The 20,429-nt window shown below is 33.3% G+C and overlaps 1 protein-coding gene across 1 annotated transcript in view; it reads left to right on the top strand.

Annotated features, from left to right (window-relative positions):
- Toll-6 (Toll-like receptor 6) overlaps positions 1-11,662 on the top strand; it is a 96,406-nt gene extending 84,744 nt beyond the window's left edge. Inside the window, exons 2-3 of the mRNA XM_029307836.2 lie at positions 7,404-7,477; positions 8,983-11,662. The gene's annotated coding sequence lies outside the window, so the exon portion shown is untranslated. The remainder of the gene's footprint in view (positions 1-7,403; positions 7,478-8,982) is intronic.
- The last annotated feature ends 8,767 nt before the right edge of the window (positions 11,663-20,429 follow it).

Below are 20,429 nucleotides of genomic sequence, written 5' to 3'. Positions count from 1 at the left end.
TCTTTTATTTGATTTCGCAACACTTGCTATATAAAAGAATATTTTAGAGATCGCAGGCTTAAAATATATTTTGTTCACAATTTAAAAAGGGGTGCTAAAATTAAAATTAAATCTACCTGACTTGAATAAAGAACGAAATATATTTTTTCCAAGTTTCGACTCTTTTATTTGATTTCGCAACACTTGCTATATAAAAGAATACTTTAGAGATCGCAGGCTTAAAATATATTTTGTTCACAATTTAAAAAGGAGTGTTAAAATTAAAATTAAATCTACTTGACTTGAATAAAGCACAAAATATATTTCTATTTCAAGTTTCGACTTTTTTATTTGATTTTGCAATATTTGCTGCATAAAAAAAAGATATTTTAGAGATCGCAGGCTTAAAATATATTTTGTTCACAATTTAAAAAGGGGTGCTAAAATCAAAATTAAATCTACTTGACTTGAATAAAGAACGAAATATATTTTTTTTCAAGTTTCGACTTTTTTATTTGATTTCGCAACACTTGCTATATAAAAGAATACTTTAGAGATCGCAGGCTTAAAATATATTTTGTTCACAATTTAAAAAGGGGTGCTAAAATTAAAATTAAATCTACCTGACTTGAATAAAGGACGAAATATATTTTTTTCCAAGTTTCGACTCTTTTATTTGATTTCGCAACACTTGCTATATAAAAGAATATTTTAGAGATCGCGGGCTTAAAATATATTTTTTTCACAATTTATAACACCTTTTTCGATCGTTTCGGAAGTCAATGGCGGCTGTAAACGCCAAAAGGCTGCGAAATAGGCCCTCTTTCCTCGGGAATCTTGGAGCGTGAACCGACGACGGGATGAGAGAGACAGAGAGAGAGAGAGGCGTGAATAATCCGCAAAACAAAGCGCTCAAAGAGCGGAAAATGAAATTATATCCTTGCGCGCGACCGGCGTTTCACTTCGTCGAGGGCGAGCATGATGAGAGTGCACGAGGAGAAGAGAGGAGAGAAGAAGGCCGGCGGATTTCCTGCAAGCCGTTACGAGTCAATTTGCAGGTCCGGACGTTTTGCTCTCGCTCTCTTCCGAGACTCTTCCACGGCGATTGTTTTTAAGCGGAAAAACAGAGAGAAAGAGAGAGACGAGCGAATCGAACTCGTATTGGCGATTCGCGACGGAACTTTCCGGCAAACGAGGACAATGGCCATTCCGGCTTCCGTCCAGAAGTAATGAAATGGACCGGGGAACGCTAGCGCAAAGAGAGCGAGACAGAGAGAGAGAGAGAGACAGTCTTGAGGCGGAATTCCTCCGGGTGAATGGAAATCCTCCCGTGTGTTTACAAACAAGTGAAACTGGTTCCGAAGGGAGCGCTTATGCGAGCGAACACGCCCTATCCTACGGGCTATGCGACCGTGCGAAAGGACCTTCGGGCCGATGGGTGGAACAAAGCGCGGCGCTATCCTTTGTTTCAACCATTCAGCCCAGGGGAAGATATATAACGCGAGTGTGTTAATTAAGACCGACCGACCGATGGCGGGATATATACAGGGTGTCTGACATAAGATGTCACACCGAAAGTATATAAGCAGATCTTGTTATTTGGAAACAGTTTTTTTTCGGCAAAAATATTCAGGCATCAATCATTTACAAGCGATTGAAGATAAAGGGTTTTTTGCGAACTATAAGATATTAACAAAACTGTATATTCTCCAATTATTTTCAAATAGAGTTTGCTTTAATAGAATTTTAATTTAAGGTTTAGTTATGAAGGTATATGATGGCAAAAATTGGGAACATGCAAAAAATAATGGTCTTCCTCGACATTGTTGCTGAGGAAACATCGTCCAAAAATATACAGATCTTGTTATTTGGAGATAATTTTTCCTCGGCAAAAATATTTAGGCATCAATAATTTTCGAGTTACAAGCGATTGAAAATAAAGGGTTTTTTGCAAACTATAAGATATTAACAAAACTGTATATTTTCCAATTAATTTCAAATAGAGTTTGCTTTAATAGAATTTTAACTTAAGGTTTAGTTATGAAGGTACATGATGGCAAAAATTGGGAACATGCCAAAAATAATGGTTTTCCTCGACATTGTTGCTGAGGAAACATCGTCCAAAAATATACAGATCTTGTTATTTGGAGATAATTTTTCCTCGGCAAAAATATTCAGGCATCAATAATTTTCGAGTTACAAGCGATTGAAAATAAAGGGTTTTTTGCAAACTATAAGATATTAACAAAACCACATTCTCCAATTAATTCCAGGTAGAGGTTGCTTAAATAGAATTTTGACTTAATATTTAGTTATGAAGGTACATGATGGCAAAAATTGGGAACATGCCAAAAATAATGGTCTTCCTCGACATTTTTGTTGAGGAAAAATCGTCCGAAAATATACAAGTAGATCTTCGGAAACTATTTGAAAACCGTTTTTCCTCGGCAAAAATATTCAGGCATCAATAATTTTCGAGTTACAAGCGATTGAAAATAAAGGGTTTTTTGCAAACTATAAGATATTAACAAAACCACATTCTCCAATTAATTCCAGGTAGAGGTTGCTTAAATAGAATTTTAATTTAAGGTAAAATAATGGTCTTCCTCGACATTTTTGTTGAGGAAAAATCGTCCGAAAATATACAAGTAGATCTTCGGAAACTATTTGAAAACCGTTTTTCCTCGGCAAAAATATTCAGGCATCAATAATTTTCGAGTTACAAGCGATTGAAAATAAAGGGTTTTTTGCAAACTATAAGATATTAACAAAACCACATTCTCCAATTAATTCCAGGTAGAGTTTACTTTAATAAAATTTTAATTTAAGGTTTAGTTATAAAGGTATGATGACAAAAATTGGGAACATGCAAAAAATGATGGCATCCCTCGACATTTTTGCTGAGAAAAAATCCAAATAACGAGATCTACTTGTATATTTTCGGTGTGACATTTTATGTCAGACACCCTGTATATGTATACGTATATAAGGCGCTGAAGAAATATCGGGCGAAAATCTAGACTTTTTGCGAGCAACCTCGCTCGTCATAAATGCCCGGTACATATATTCTTATCCACCGTGTCCATCGGTGCTAAAAGAAGTCTATCTTTTTTCTTTCTCTCTCTCTCTCTCTTGAATCAGATTTCTCACAGAGCGATCTTTCCGCGAGTTATTACGCCCCAGATATCTCTCTGTCGATTAATCGTTCTGCTTTTATTCGATTCCGCTCTGCGGATAGAGAAAGAGAGGTTTCGAGGGAATATACCCCATATTCTGCGAAATTAAGGTTTTCTCCATGTTCTTGCTCATGCTGCTGATTAATGCGTATGAATCATAGACTTCCGTGAGATAATTCGTACATTTTCAACTTCTGGTTAGGTTTACGTAAATTATATACTTACTTCGCGGTTTCTTTATCGAATGCAATTAGGTTAACCCTTTTTTAGTTAATAAAGAAAAGGATTTTTAATTTTTAAGACTTCTCGTTTCCTGTATATTCTACTTCGAGTCGATATTATAATGAATATATGTGTATCAGCATTATATAAATTGTCAAAGGCAAAAATCTGAATTGTATCTCTAGAACATTGTTTAATACATATATTTATTATAATTTTTTATATATTTATATTATTTATTTTATTATATTAATATACATTTAATATATTTAATATATTTAATATATTTACCATATATATTATATATATATATATATATATATATATATATATATATATTTAATATATATTTTTAGTATATATATTTTTAATAGGGAAATGTGATAGGGATGCAATACATGATTTTTGACAAAAATTTCGTACATTCTAAATTCAGAGTTCCATTATCAGTTTGCCTCCATGATTCTAATAACGCGATCCGGCCACATTTCGCCAGTTATTTACCGAATGTAATTAACTTTCAGATTAACTTTTAATTGATTAATAATAAGATTTTAGAAGAGCATCTCATTTTCTGTATATTCCACATCGAGAATCGATATTATAATACATATTCGCGTCACTTATAAGAAAAAATTTGCATTGTATTTAGAGAACATTTCTTAAATATACACATATATGGTATTATATATTAATAAATATTATATAAATTTATATAATTTATAATACATAATTAGTATATTATATAATTAATAATAATAAATATTAATATAAACGTCATATTAATTATATTAAATATAAATATCATATTTATCATATTAATAATATTAATAATAATATATATAGGTATTTATTATATATTTTCAAAATATAACATATATTCATTATATATTTTCAATATAGATTTTTTAATAAAGAGATGTGATAGAACTAGGCTATATGATTTTTGGTCGAGAAAATTCCATACATTCCGAATTCAAAGCCTACCTACCATACCGGTTCGATTCTAATAACACGTTCGCGATCCGATCGCGCGACGCATACCGGGAAATATTCGCGAATTAAAATACGGGGGCGCGGATATCTCTCGCTCTAAATATCCAAAGGACAACGTGCCTCTACATCGTCGCGCGGTCGCGATTATTAACCGAATCGCGCGATTCGACAATTGAACCAGCACCGTCGGTGCATCATAGGTGCATCCGCGAGAGAGATCGGTACCGTTATTATCCCCGACAGGATTATTCTACAAAATTCACGCGCGGCCCGCGTTATTATCCGCGCGCTGTTATTATACGCGACGGACGTATAATATACTGTTCGTGTGCACGTATATATGTATATCCATACCTGGCGAAGAGAGGATCGGATCGGATCGGTCGAATTAATAACGGACTCCTCTTCAATAGGAGGGAGACCTCGCCATTATTCCCCGGGTTCTTTCGCGGAGCCGCGTATTTTCCGGCGAAACTTTCGGCTCGGAATATTCAGAGAGCCGCTTCGAAATTCGCCCCGTCCTCCTGCAGGATTTTAAGGAGCGATCCTGAGGGAAGAAACTTTCTTCGGAGAATCGCTCGCCTTTCTCTCTCTCGTATCCGCGCTCTCGCTTCATTAAAATTGAAGGTTGTTCTCGCAGTCTCGAGTCGAAAGTGTCTTTCTTCGAGAAAGCTCGTTCGCGGAAAGCTCGTTCGAGGCTTTTCCTCGTGTGTATTTCAAACCAGGTCGATTTACCTCGCAAGCATGGGCGTCCGCAGGATTTTTTCCAAAAGGGGGCACGATTAAAATTTTTTTATTTCTTCATTTTTTTGTTATTTTTATTTTTTTATATTAAATATACAAATAAATTACAGTGTTTATTCAAAAGGAAAGCAAACGCTTAATTTTTTTACTGATTGCAATAGGAGGGCAAAAAAGTGCATTTGCCCCCTTCTTCATTTTTTTTGTTATTTTCATTTGTTTTATATTAAATGATCAAATAAATTACAATGTTTATTCAAAAGGAGAGCAAATGCTTAATTCTGTTACTGATCGCTATAGGGGGGCAAAAAAGTGCCTTTGCCCCCTTCTTAATTTTTTTTCTTCGTTTTTTTTTTTGTTATTTTTATTTTCTTTATATTAAATGATCAAATAAATTAGTGTTATTCAAATGGAGAGCAAATGCTTAATTCTGTTACTGATCGCTATAGGGGGCAAAAAGGTGCATTTGCCCCCCTATTGCAATCAATAAAAAAATTAAGCATTTGCTCTCCAAATAAATTCCAGTGTTTATTCAAAAGGAGAGCAAATGCTTAATTTTTTTACTGATTGCTATAGGGGGGCATAAGGTTGCATTTGCCCCCCTTCCCCCCTATTGCAATCAGTAAAAAAATTAAGTATTCGCTCTCTTTTTGAATAAACACTGGAATTTATATTTGCATATTAAATATTTAAAAAAATAAAAAAAAATGAAGAAAATAAACAAATAAAAAAGGGGAGCAAATGCACTTTTTTGCCCCCCCCCCCCCCGTAAAAAAGGGAAGAGAAAGAGCGAGCAAAAAGAGAAAAATGCGTTTCGACTTTTAGCTCCTTCCCTCTCTCTCGAAGCGATCGCGCGCGACTAAAAAATAATTAATACGTAAAGGGGGGCAGAGGGGGGCTTCTCTGAGAAGTGACAATGAATTGCGATGTGACTATATTTATTTCTTTGAGCGTTTAATTAAACTCGCGCGGACGTAAGTAAATTTCTCTTATTTCACCCCCTCGCGCGCGAGACGGGGGAAAGAGAGGGGGATTCCGTGCTTCGATCCTCCCCCTCGACTGCGCCGGAAGCCAGGCAGGCGGAAACAACCCTTCCTCTCTCGTGTCGAGCACGGTATTGCCTAGACACGACTATATATACATACATACATACATATATATATATATATATATATATATATATATATATATATACAAGCCTGTACATCTCAGTTTTGATGTTTGCTGTGTCTTACACGTTCCCTCATCTAGAAAAGAAATTAACCCCCCACGTGTTTCCGAAGTTCTATATCGCAATATGTAATTAAGGTTCTCTCTCTCTCTCTCTCTCTCTCTCTTACAATTTCATATAATTACGAGGCTAATATAATATTTGAGTTGTAAATCGAGTTTAAAATTATTAATGAAAATTAGTCGTGAGTCCAATGAGAGATAAATTATTTAAAACACGAGTTTCTAATATGAGATACTTTGGCTCCCTCTCCCGGACGAAGAAGACAACTGAATCATACCTGAAGAGAGACGCCGGGATTTTTTCTTCCTAAAAAAAAAAAAGGGGGGAAAGATTTTTCCGCCCTTTGTGTCGTCGCTCGACATGCTCGCCGAAGCGTGACGTAGCTTCGAGCTAGCAAAATTTCAAAACGGCGGACATTTCCGCCCGTGACACCGGCGCAAATGCGCGGCATCGGTTTTTCTCGCGCGCGCGTCCCCCCTCGACCCCCCCTTCACCCCCCCGCGCGGAAGGAATCTCATCCCTTCCCGCGTCTGATGCGGCGGCGACGGCAAAAAGGAAATGCATTTTGACACGGAGCACAACCAAGCGGAAGTTTAAATGCATTTCTAAAACCGCGCGCGAAACTTTCAGCGTCGTCGTTCTTTCTTTCGCGTCGTGGGAAAAATTAAAAAAAAAAAATAAATAAATAAATAAATATATAACTTGTTAAAACTATCTCGGCGGCAGCCGGGAAAAAGTTTGCGATCTTTTGTATTCAGGTGTACTCCCCCGAGAGACCATAGAATGCTTCTCGCGAGATGCAGAGAGAGAGAGAGAAAGATACTGTGACTATCTAATTCTCCACTTATCCTTATTATGCATCGGTCTTTTAGTTTTTCATCTCCTGCACTTTTTCCGACATTCTTCTTTCATTGTATTAAAAAATTCATATAATTATCCTCGTGTCGCTCGTCTGAATACTTTTGTACGAAATTCTTGTAATAAATTTTTATTGCATAATGTGATGAAAAAAAATTTCCTGTGAAATAATTATTTTTGAATCTTGTGTGTTTCAGATGTGTGAACCATTCCCAAAAGTATTATTGAATCGCGTTACGTAAGGAGTGACCGGAAATCGCAACGAGGAAAGGTGAGCCGTCATCACATTTTAATTAGACAACTTTTAATATAAATATCAGAGAGGAAAGAGTGATTGGAAATATATATGTATATTTCGTGAATACTGATCGCACAGTAATAATAATCAGCTTTGGCACTGTAATCGTACTCCATCTGTGTAAACAAAACCTATACATAATGCAGTATATTTCCCGAACGATTATAGATAACGATTGATCGTTCGCTTATTGAAACTCATTACAATAATAAACCGCTCTTATTATCATTTGGATTTATTAACGCAATATATTATTGTTAATGAATAATTCTTTCTGCGTGATCAATAATTGCATCGCATCGCATATTGCGCGCGACGGTAAACACGAAATGCATTTCAATTATTCATCTAAAACGCATCTTGCATCTAACGCGTAATTAAGCCTGGAGTGGTCGCGCGATATTATTGCACAAATCTGCATTTTTTTTTCTTATACGCTAACAGGAGGTCTACTTTTTGGAAGTCAGGGATTTTTTACCTTGAAAAAGCCGGGAATTCTCCTGGAATTTTATTGGCGCTTGGGGAATTTTTTCAAAAATGTCTTTGATAAGTTTATTCACATATTACAAGCGATCGATAATCCGCTAATTAGTCAATTTAGCAATCATATACATATATATACATCGTATGTGTATGTTAAAAAAATTTAATTTTTTTGTGTTCTGTAAGATATATTTATTTTTTAGAATAGAAGAAAATGCATTTATTATTAAACTAAATAGGCTGTTTTTAGTTTTTAAAGAACTTAAAATTAATTTTCTTTTACAGCCTTGCATCGAATATTTTTGATAGCCCAACATATTTTTGCAAATTTATTTTTTTTTAAATTGTTTAATCTTATGTGATTTTATTGACAATCTCTGTTTAGCAAGGCATCAATCTTATGATTTTCATAGAAAATTGTTCAATATTTTGATAATATTTAAATAAATTAATACTCGTTAGGGACGTTTGTTAATAAATTATTTTTTGATAAGAATATTAGATAAATTATTTTTTATTTTATATTTTTGCATATTTATATCTTCAGCGTATAAAGAGATATTTTGCATTTTATTATCATTCAAATTAATTTCATGATTAAATTAATATTGCTAGAAAGAGTGTATTCGTGATAACTGTTTTTGCAATCGTACGAATAGGAAATTTTAGAAAGAAAATTATTTAAAAAATCTGCATCTATAAATTTTTTTATTTTACATAAATTTGTAACAAAAATACCTGAAAACTCGAACAATTATCAGAAATTTTTTTGACAAGGTTTGAGTAGACATCCTGTGTTAAATATTTTTAAAATCTCAGTTCAATTAATACATGTATTTAAATAATATGTTTTTATATTTTAATTCGTCGTTTAAAAATGATGACACATGTCATCTATCTCTAACGTTTAACATCGCGACTACTCTAGGTTTAATAAAAGATCACTTTTTACACACTTAATCACGTAATTTTCTGTTTCTTTTTCTCTGTTTCAGGACTCCTGACTGTCGCGACTTTTCTCTCTCTACTTATTATCAGAAGCATTTCTTACTATTGCAATTGTACCCGTAACCACGGTGTCCGAATAAAATAAGCGGTTATTCGTATTTTTGAGAATCGTGATAGCTTCGTAGTGTGCGAATGTAATTATAGCGCGAGAAACCGAAAAAAAAAAAAAAATAAAAAGGTAAAAACCTTGAAGCATACTACCGTGTAACTCGTATTGCAACGAAACGTAACGTTTTTTCCTCTTTCTAACTCGAGACGATATAGAGTTTAATCGATGATCGATTTATTATAAAAGTTCTTCGAGATATATTTAAAAAAAGTTCTCTTGTTTCAATCGAAAAAAAAAGAGATCGATGTACATATAGCGAGAGTTTTGTATATTTGTAAAATAGATAGGGCATTTTATTATTATTATATATATATATATATATAAATATATAAATATAAATATATACATAAACACAATAAAGTTATTTATATATATTTTAATCAACAAAAAGCAAGCGTACTTCTTTCTCTCATCCTGGCACTCTCCGGCGCGATAATTCGCCGTCTCTCTTCGTTCAAGCAAACGACAGGACCGACCCTGAAGAAGACACGCTTGAATCCTAAAATTTCTATCTCATCAGCCGCTGCGTTGTTGTATAATGTAATAATCCGTTCTGTACAGAGTTGCGAGACACCATTTTATTAATAGTCGTTAATAGTATTGTATCGGATGGAAAAAAGTATCCCTGACAAATTCGGAAAGTATAAATTTTATGAAAAAATGTTTCAAATAAAAGTTGTAGAATTTAAAAAGCTCTATTTATTAATCTTATCCATTTGATCTTGGGTGGCGTTTTTTCAAAGTCAACTCAATTTTTTAAATACTCTAAGTGTTTCGTGTAAATAGATTCGTTGTCACATTCTGTTTATGAAAAATTATCGGAGTTAAGGTTTGTTCTGTTTTACCGACTTTAAGTTAGGTTAGGTTCACTTTTTATTGCATATACAGATTGAAAAATCCTCCACAATGAAAGTACTGATAATAATGATCGGGGAGCGCTGTAAAAAAACAATAAAAGTTTAAAAATTAGTTTCTTTATCGGCCTCTTGCATCAGCTCATAACAATACTTATTTAATACAAAAATTCTGCAGTTTATTTGTGCACAAAATATGGCGCTCCCAATAGAGATGACATGAAAGAATAGCGCTCCCCATTCATTATTATCAGTACTTTCATTGTGGAGGATTTTTCAAACTGTATATTCACTGTATAAAAAGTGAACCTTAAAGGGATCCTTCACGATTATCTGTTTTATCGACACAGTCGTATATTTTCGTACTTCTAGGATTTCTCTGCATTAATTTGTCAGAATATAAAATGCTTCTCTACAATTACAATACATGCATCAATAATCCCAGGGAATCTCGATTTTATATTATAAAAAATATGAAATAACGGTTTTCCTTACTTATTTTCATCTCGATATGACATCTCGAATTGCAGACGAACTGTCAACCTCATCATAATATATGCTTTATATAAACCATATACATTTTGTACAAATAAAAAAGCACATTCCCTGGAATTAGAGAACACGAAAGAAAGCACTGTAATCCTCTAAATCTGGATTAGAAGTCTAATAAAAATGTGTAATTAGAAATACGATTCGTACGTATGTGTGCCTGCGTTGTGCATATGTTTTGGATATTAGTGCTGTTATTTCGTCGGAGCTCGTTTTGCTGAAGGATCCCCTTAAACAGCCAGAAATTGAATCGTAAGAAATGTTTTTTATTTTAGTCTCGCGTATGTATTCAGTAGTTCTATTAAAAAAAAAATCGAGTTGACCTTGAAACACGCCACCCAAGGTCAAACTATTAAGACTAATAAATAGATCTTTTTAAACCCTGCAAATCCTTTTCTTTAAAACATTTATATTTTCCGAATCATTCAGGAGTACCGATCTTTTTTTCCACCAGCCGCCAGATCCTCCGTATTTCGCATTCCCCCGTGACACAAATATCGAATTTTTTTTTCCCCCCGAGAAAAAAATACTCTCCGGAGGCTGGACACGCGAAGTCGACACGAGGCGCGGCGCCAGAAGCATTAAATATTATTACCGAGTATCTCTCCGGCGTGTTGCATTTGTTGCCGCCGATTTGGTGCGCGTCGATAATTAATAGGGATACTCGACGTAGCGCGACGTCGAATAATATGTGTGTGCGCATTGTAACAATAACGAGAGAGAGTACGAGAGGCATATATTATATCGCGGATGGGTTAATTAGTACAAATTACTGCGGTATCAATTCTCTTGCCTGCACGAGCACAAGTGGCGTATATATGTATATATAGTATCTCTCTTTCTCTTTCTATCTCTATCTCTCTCTCTCTCTCTCTTTCTCTCTCGCGGGCGCAAATTAATAATGCCAATTGGATCGCGTCTTGCGATGGGGAAAAAGAGAAAGAGAGGGAGAAGAGCACACCGATTGAAAAATCGAAACCACATGTATGTAAATATTACTTTTCTCTGCTGTATCTCCCGATGTGTTGTGTACTATAATTGTATTAAAATGCAACCGATGTTTTTCCTTTGTAAATGTCGCTCCCTGCGATCGGGCGGCGGCAATTAACGGTGATTACTTGCGTTTCGCAATAAAAAGGCTGAAGTGACTTACAATGGCGTCTTTGAATGACTTACCCAGAATAGAGTGCCTTACTATCGAGAGGAGGAATTTTTATCCCTTTTTCCCCCTTGATTCATTTGTCAAACGAGATACCAATATCGTCGATTCCTATAACTGTAGTTACTCGATCTTTGGTCTTTAACAAGGTAGCAAATAATAAAATCTCGTTCACGTTTATCGCTCGAATCGTTTTATTAATTTTTCATATATTATTAACTGTAAAATGTCAAAGCTGGTGACCCAAATGAATGAATAAGAACTCGTTTATTTACCGATTGAAATCGTTCTATTATATATTATTAAATTGTTGAGAAATGTCAGAGGGACACAAAAAATGGATCGATATGTAAATGGATTAACATTCCTCCGAAAGAGCGTTTTTCCTTTGACTTGAATATCGCACTTTTGTACGTAATACGGGAGAGGAATTTCTATTACGGGACCGTTCTCGCACACACAAACACACATGGATCAGTTAGCTTCTTTTGTAATTATTCGGTCCAAACGGAAAGCTGCGGTGTCGAGGAGTGTACATGGCAGCGTAATAACGTCCCAAGAAGAAACTTAATATCTTTAATCGCCCTGTTATCGACAGCTTCAACCAGCACCGAGTATTCTGTTTCTCTTTTTTTTTTTTTTTTTTTTTTTTGATACCCTTAAGGCATCTGCAGTGCATGCGACACGTGGGAAAGCCACGCAATTACATCCTCTGATCGAAATAATCGAGAATCGCATTTTCATTACTCGCGACGCGAGATCTGTAAATTGATATAAAATCGTGAAATATTTCTGCGAGATAAATTAAGCGCAGTTCTTCGACAAAGGAACCTTTTTTATATAAAAAAATCTGGAAATATTGTCTTTTCTCATACGAATGATAATAATAAGTTTTAAAATATAAAAAAGTAAAACTTGTCTCTCGACCGTACTGGCAAATATTATTTATTGAATCACAACGTTTCGATCCTTCTTTGAGTCCTTATCAAGTGATTTGTGAAAATAAAAATAAAATTATAATTTTAAGATGTCAGAAACAAATATAGTGTCAGTCTCTCATAACTCGTCTAAGAGTCTTGACGTGTTGTCAAACCGACACTATATTTGTTCTTGACATTTTAAAATTATAATTTTATTTTTATTTTCACAAATCACTTGATAAGGACTCAAAGAAGGGTCAAAACGTTGTAATTTAATAAATAATATTTGCCAGTACGGTCGAGAGAAGTGTTTTACTTTTTTAAATTCTGTCTGGCGATTCTCAAATATCTACGTTTTTATATTTTAAAATATAGTTTCTCATGTAATTTTTTATCATAAATAATGCCAAATTTTTGTGAATTATCAATTATTAAATGATTATTAAGTAACGAGGAGTGAATTACTAAAACATTTTTTTTTTTACATTTGTAACCAGGAATTTCCTTTTTCTTATTCTTATACTTTTCCTAGTCAGTTTTTAAAAATACTAGAAAATAAAAATGTTTTCCTTCTTTTCAAAGAACTAAATTTGCTTAATTAAGCATAAAATGTAAATAATCGTAATGGTGATATATAAAGTTATAATGGAGATATAAACGAACGTAAGTTAGGAAAAAGAAATTGAGAGGAACAATTTTCATTCATAAAATCGCAAAATAATTTTGGAACATAACTTAAGCAAAATTCTTCAAAAAAAAAAAACATTTTTTTAAATAAAAATATTTAATTAAATTTCTAAAGATATTTTTTTCTCATACGAATATTTTAAAAACTGTAGTTTCTCGTGTAATTTTGACCAGAAATAACCGACATAAATAATTCTAACGCCGATATATATTATAGAGGAGCTAGAAACGAGCGTAGATCGGGAAAAAAAATTTGCTCGCGAAGACAAAGTGGGCGCGAGCACAATTCCCATTGTCGGTTTAAATAAAAAAGGTTAAAAATAAAAACTCGCGAATATCTTCCGCGAGATCGATCGCGGTACAATGGAGGGACACGACAGATCGCTTCTTGGTGCGGGCTCGCCTTTCGGGTCCCGATCACCCCCCGGCTACCACTTTTGGTTGCCATTTGTGTCATGCGATGGAGTGCACTGGTCCTGACAGCACTCCAGTCCCCCGCTTTCGGCTTTGTCCGTCGCTTTGCTCCGACAATGAGCGAGAGAGACCCGGCCTCGCGATATGAATGAACGAATCCTTCCCAGCCCCGCGTACTTTCATCCTCCCCCTCGGGCTGGAAGTGCTGCAGGTCCCCCATCACCCTCGTTCCCTCCCTCTGATTCCTGGCGTACCGGGAATACCGTGAGCCACTACTATAGCCAGTTCACTCTTATATTTCCTCCCAATAAAGTCAAACATTCTCGAGCATGGACCCCTGCTTCCGGAGGATCAATCGGCGGATTCGTCTATATCGATGCCTCGGACGCTTCTCAAGTGGGTACGTATGTCGCATCCGGAGGGCGAATTTCTCGACTAGGGCTCGTGATTCTAACCAATTAACCGATTTTGAATTAATCGATTAATCGATTTTAAATTAATCGATTTTGAATTAATTAATTAACCAATTTTGAATTAATTGATTTTAAATTAATCGATTAATCGATTTTGAATTAATCGATTAATCGATTTTAAATTAATCGATTTTGAATTAATTAATTAACCAATTTTGAATTAATTGATTTTAAATTAATCGATTTTGAATTAATCGATTAATCGATTTTAAATTAATCGATTAATGGATTTTGAATTAATCGATTAATCAATTTTAAATTAATCGATTATTCGATTTTAAATTAATCAATTAATCGATTTTGAATTAATTGATTAATTAATTAATAGATTGCAACGAAAAAAACGATTTAATAATCGTATTTACTATAATCATATACATTCGATTCTAATCGATTAATCGATTAATCGAATTAACCAATAATCACGAGATTCTCGACACTTGTATAGGAATTTAAAATTAATTTCTTGGAATAATTAAGCAACTTTATCGCGGTCTAATGTATGCGTATTATGAAATAGTAATGCAATCCGGAGATGATTTTTTGTACAAAAATGTTGTCAAAGCTTTTTTTTAATTATTTTTCTCGAAAGAACAAAGTCTGTTTGAAAAATATTTGTTCCGCATTTTCTGCATTTTTCTTTGTCACGAGGAATCTTCTTTTTGCCGATTAGGTATATTACGATTGGAATGCATTCTACACACATACACATGCATATATAAATAATGACAAATAAAAACTAATTTTTAGATCATTTTTATTATCTGATATTATTAATTAAAATATTTAAAATTTTAAAAAATGGTTTAAAATAATTATACATAATTTTAAATTGATTTAACTTTGAACAATTTTATATAATTTTAAATTGAAAAAATTACAAAAAATCGAATAAGGCGAAAATTTCTTTAAGGAACAATCGGTTCTAAAATCGTCAAAAATTAAATTTGAAATTAAACTTTGCAGAATATCGAAAATTCTTTTCAAATATAAAAATATATGTATATACTTTAATATTTCAACCGACTATTTCTTAGAGAAATGACTTGTTTATTGAATTTTTTTAAAATATTAAACGATGTGAAGACAATAATTTTGATATCATAGGAACTTTAATTTACCGCTGGAATATATATTCGAAGTACCAAAAACGGACGATTAGAGAAAATTGTGTTCGTATTAAACGTCATGGATATATCATCTCAAATTACACGTGATGTAGCGACACACGTTTTTGAAGATAAATATGTCAACCACGAAACACGATTGTACACGAATAAAAGCGACATTTTCGCGAAAGAGCACGCGAGAATCCGCGAAAATTGCAGATCTATTTATCGCCCCCTCCCCTGGGCCCCCTCTTCCCCAGTCCCCGATGGGACATTCTGCATCGAGCTCTCTAAAGTTTTTTTTTCAGATGCGTTTTAACGTTCACGTCAATTCTGTTATTCGCTCGATCCATTAGCGCATGCGATTTTCGCAATCGCGATATTTTCGTCGCCTTTGTTGCTCGCATCAACTTCACTCTCTCTCTTTCTCTATACCTATGTGCTATTTTCACAGATATTTCACAGTACACGGTTTTTATAGAACGAGAAAAGGACGAGGGGCAGAAAGGGATACAAACTGTATTAGCATTGTATAAAAATCGGGAAGGATGAGAATTCGAACGGAATTCATATGTAATAATTTATCTCGCAGGTGGCTGTTTGAAGGTGAATGAACCGTATATAGAAATCTATACATATTATCTTCCCCCTTTGAGAGAGACGAAGAGATCTGGGTCTCTTCTCTCCTACTCAATGTCAAAACTACCGCCATCGTTGTCCGACTGAGAGAGAGAGAGAATGGTGTATATACAGGGTGTATCTAAATAAGTGCGAAAAATTTTAGATGATTCTTTGTCGAAAATTAAAGGGGGGTTTCTTATATAAACATATATTTTTTCTAAAGAGAGAGATAAAAATTAAAAATTCAATTTTTTTTCTGAAATTTCAGACAAATTACAAAATAAAACTTGATGGATATTTTTACTAATAAAAGTGATATTTATTAATATTAAGAAAAAATTAAAATAAATGCGAAAAATTTTAGATGGTTAAAGGATTTCTTATATTCCTCCTTGAGAAGTTACACTTTTCTAAAGAGAAAGATAAAAATTAAATTTTTTCGCAAATTTCAGACAAAAAAATTAAACTTGGTGGATATTTTTCACTAATAAAAAGGATATTTATTAATATTAAAACAAAAATAAAGAAGTGTGAAAAATTTTAAATAATTCTTTGTCGAAAATTATGGGGGTTTCTTATATCCCTCTCTTAGAAGTTACACTTTTCTAAAGAGGAAGATAAAAATACAATTTTTTCGCAAATTTCAGACAAAAAAATTAAACTTGGTGGATATTTTTCACTAATAAAAAAGATATTTATTAATATTAAAATAAAAATAAAGAAGTGCGAAAAATTTTAGATGATTCTTTGTCGAAAATTATGGGGGTTTTTTATATCCCTCTCTTAGAAGTTACACTTTTCTAAAGAGGAAGATAAAAATAAAATTTTTTCTCAAATTTCAGACAAAAAAATGAAACTTGGTGGATATTTTTCACTAATAAAAAGAACATTTATTAATATAAAAAAAATAAAGTAAAATAAAAACTTTATAAAAACCTCCCTTAATTTGCGACAAGGAATCACCCCGAAACATGTCTCGCACTTATTTAAATACACCCTGTATACCTACATAGATATAACGAGATGGCCATTTTTTTCTTATTTCCGGCACGCACGACGTCGGCTGAGGAGACGCGACGTGAAAGTATATTCCATTTCCTCGAAAGTCGGCGAGATACAGGTCGTAGATACGGTTATACGAGAACATATCCCTCTCGTCTTCGCGTCCCCTGCTCGGCCTGATGTTCATTTAATGATAATATCGACTATCGCGACTACACCCTTCCTCCATCGCGATCCGGCGAGGTTAGGTCGAGGGAGTGGAAGAAACCGCCGATTTCTCGTCCTTCTTATTTTGCTCATCTCCTCGCGGTCCATTTCAGATGCATGATGAACGATCCTTCATTATCATTACGTCCGCGCGGATAACTCAATCTGATCGATCGTATACGTACGATCTTTTCGAGTGAGCGAGAGAGAAAGAGAGAGGAGCTGTTATTAACCGCTGACACAATAAGAAAGCGACTATAGCGACCTAGGCGACTTTACGGCTACTACGAAAAGTTGCGGCGAGACTAATTAAGACGAGAGAGGGCGGCTCGATCGCTGTATGCGGGTATATAAAAGAACGGCCGAGATTAATTGCTCAAGTTCCGCGCTCTCGCATGAAGCGTGGAGTCAGCAAAGAGCACACCCCCCCCTTCCATTCCCTTCCCCTCTTCCTCGCTGTCCGAGCGTGGTGCAATAATAGCTGGCGTAATGAATGCAGTCTGACAGAAAGTAACGAAGCTCGTCGTCGTCGCCGGCCACTTCTCTATTTCCACTTGTAACATGATGTGTTTTGTTCCTATCTGTTTTTTCTCTCTCTCTCTCTCCTGCTCTCTTTCTCTCTCTCTCTCTCTCTCTCTCTCTCTCTCTCTCTCTCTCTCTTTGTCTTTCTCTGGCTTTCTGTGTCCTCGTAAATTAATTAATTAATTTCTTCCTTTGTACCGGCATCTATACACATAACGAGAGATTACGAGTTTTCATTTTCACGTAATTCGAGCATTTTCTTCTCGATTTTCACGCAAAGGGAAAGATAAACTACGGTTCTTAATTTTCATAACCAGCGACAAAAAATTTTTGCATTGTTGAATAAAAGAGAATGTCATAGTAGGAGAATTCTTGTTTCGGCGACTAGAAAAATTATTGCTTTCTCTATTGCAATTTGACATTCAAATAATAAGTAAAAAGGCTCTGATATAAATACAAATTCGGATAATAAAATGGGCTAACAAGCACAAATTTTGGATGCAGCAAAATTATTTTTAAATTTTTCTATATATATTTTGAACGTTTCAGTTCTTCTTTTAGGCTATGTTCAAAATAAAATAGAAATAATAGGAGTATTTTTTTGCCGACTCTCTAGAAAAATTATTGCTTCGCTAGTAGACATTAAAATAATAACTTAAAAAGGTTCCGATATATATAAATGGAAATTCAAATAATAAAATCGGGTAGCAAGAATCATCAGACACAAATTTTAGATGCAGCAAAATTATTTTTAAATTTTCCTATATTTATTTGGAACGTTACAGTTTTTCTTTTGGACTGTCTTTGGATTAATCTTTGAAGAATCATTTGAAGAACTGTCCAAACAAAGGATTGAAAGGATTCAAAATTAATATATATATATATATATATATATATATATATATATATATATATTATTCTTCTATATATATATATAGAAGAATTTAAAAATAATTTTGTTGCATCTAAAACCTGAGTTTGATTCTTGCTAGCTTTTTTATTTCAAAAAATATACAATTTTCCGGTGCAGGCAAAAGATATCAAAACCGACATGTTTTATTTTCGGATTCATTAAATAAAAGTTTGTAAAATTTCATTTCATTATTTTATATTATGAAAACCATCGAGCTAAATACCTCGATATTTTATTTAAAGAAACTGCTCTAATTTAATCAAGGAATTTCTATTAAGGTCGAATTCTCGAGATATTTTAATTTTAAAGGATATTCTTATAAAGCACTAAGAAAATATCTGCCAAGAGTAATTATAATATATATTTCTAGAGAATATAATTTTTTCTGGACATTGAAAACGATACATGTCACAGTCTTTGAATAAAATCGAGATCACAGTAAGTAAATTATATATTTTTTTAGCTACTAGAAAAATTACGAGAATTTAGTCAATATGACATCAAAAATTGATATTGTATATTGTATATTATATGTTAAATATTATATATTATATTATATATTATATATTATATATTATATTATATATTATATATCATATATTAAATATTATATATTATATTATATATTATATATCATATATTAAATATTATATATTATATATCATATATTATATATTATATATCAAATATTATATATTATATATCATATATCATATATTATATATCATATATCATATCATATATCATATATCATACATTATATATTATATATTATATATCATATATCATATATTATATATCATATATCATATCATATATCATATATCATACATTATATATTATATATTATATATAATATTTTGACTGTTCTCCTTGGGATGCGTTATGCCTAATATAGTAAAGCCAGAGTGATACGGTATCGAAATCATGAATGATGGTCCCTAGAATCCGGTGATGTGCACGAAATCGCGAATAATTATTTACGACAATCACTAGCGCAAACTGGCGCTTCATTGAGAAACAGAAGGGATGAAGGGGCTGAAGGGGAGGATGAGCACGGAATTGAATTATTTCGAAGGATTAATGCATACTCTCGTAGCGTCGTTACCGCTCGAGTTACCGTAGCTAGAGAGAACTGCAACGCCGATATATATATATATATATATATATATATATATGTGTGTGTATATATATATATATATATATATATATATGTGTATACATAGAGAGAGAGAGAGAGAGAGGGGCGTTTTGAGGCAAATTCGCGGAGAGTCTCTCGCGGAGAGATCTCCGGAGGTGGAATGTTTGACGTCCCGAGAGATCCAAGAAGCGCGAGAGAATGCGCACGCACTATAGCGCCTCACGTTCTCTCCTCTCGCAATCCGCTTGAGACGGCATAATGGAGAAGCCCGGACTGCATAAGGCGGCGGCTTAACGTAAGTAAAGCGATCGCGGGGCGAAAGAAAGTAACGACGATAATTGTCGTCGTGTTTTCTTTCACCGACTGCTGCGCAAAGTGCACACCGGGTGTTTGCGATCGAACGTAAATTTCTGGGAGAGAGAAGGGAGAACTATCCCCTTTTCGTGGAAAATTTAGAAAAATTATTTATTTCAATCAAAATGCAATCGACGTAAGATTAATTATATGATAAAAAAATTTTTTTAATATATAATATTATTATATAATATTATATATTTTATATTATATATTATATAATATATAATATAGAATATATAATATACAATATATAATATATAATATAGAATATATAATATACAATATATAATATATAATATAGAATATATAATATACAATATAGAATATATAATGTACAATATATAATATATAATATATAATATATAATATATATGTATAAAAGAATAACTATAATATA

This window comes from Nylanderia fulva, unplaced genomic scaffold (genome assembly GCF_048542155.1).
Source record: "Nylanderia fulva isolate GAGA-0341 unplaced genomic scaffold, ASM4854215v1 Scaffold53, whole genome shotgun sequence".
Classification (NCBI taxonomy): domain Eukaryota; kingdom Metazoa; phylum Arthropoda; class Insecta; order Hymenoptera; family Formicidae; genus Nylanderia; species Nylanderia fulva.
The sequence above is the reverse complement of the archived record's forward strand: the minus strand, read 5'-3'. Positions and strand labels throughout refer to the sequence as shown.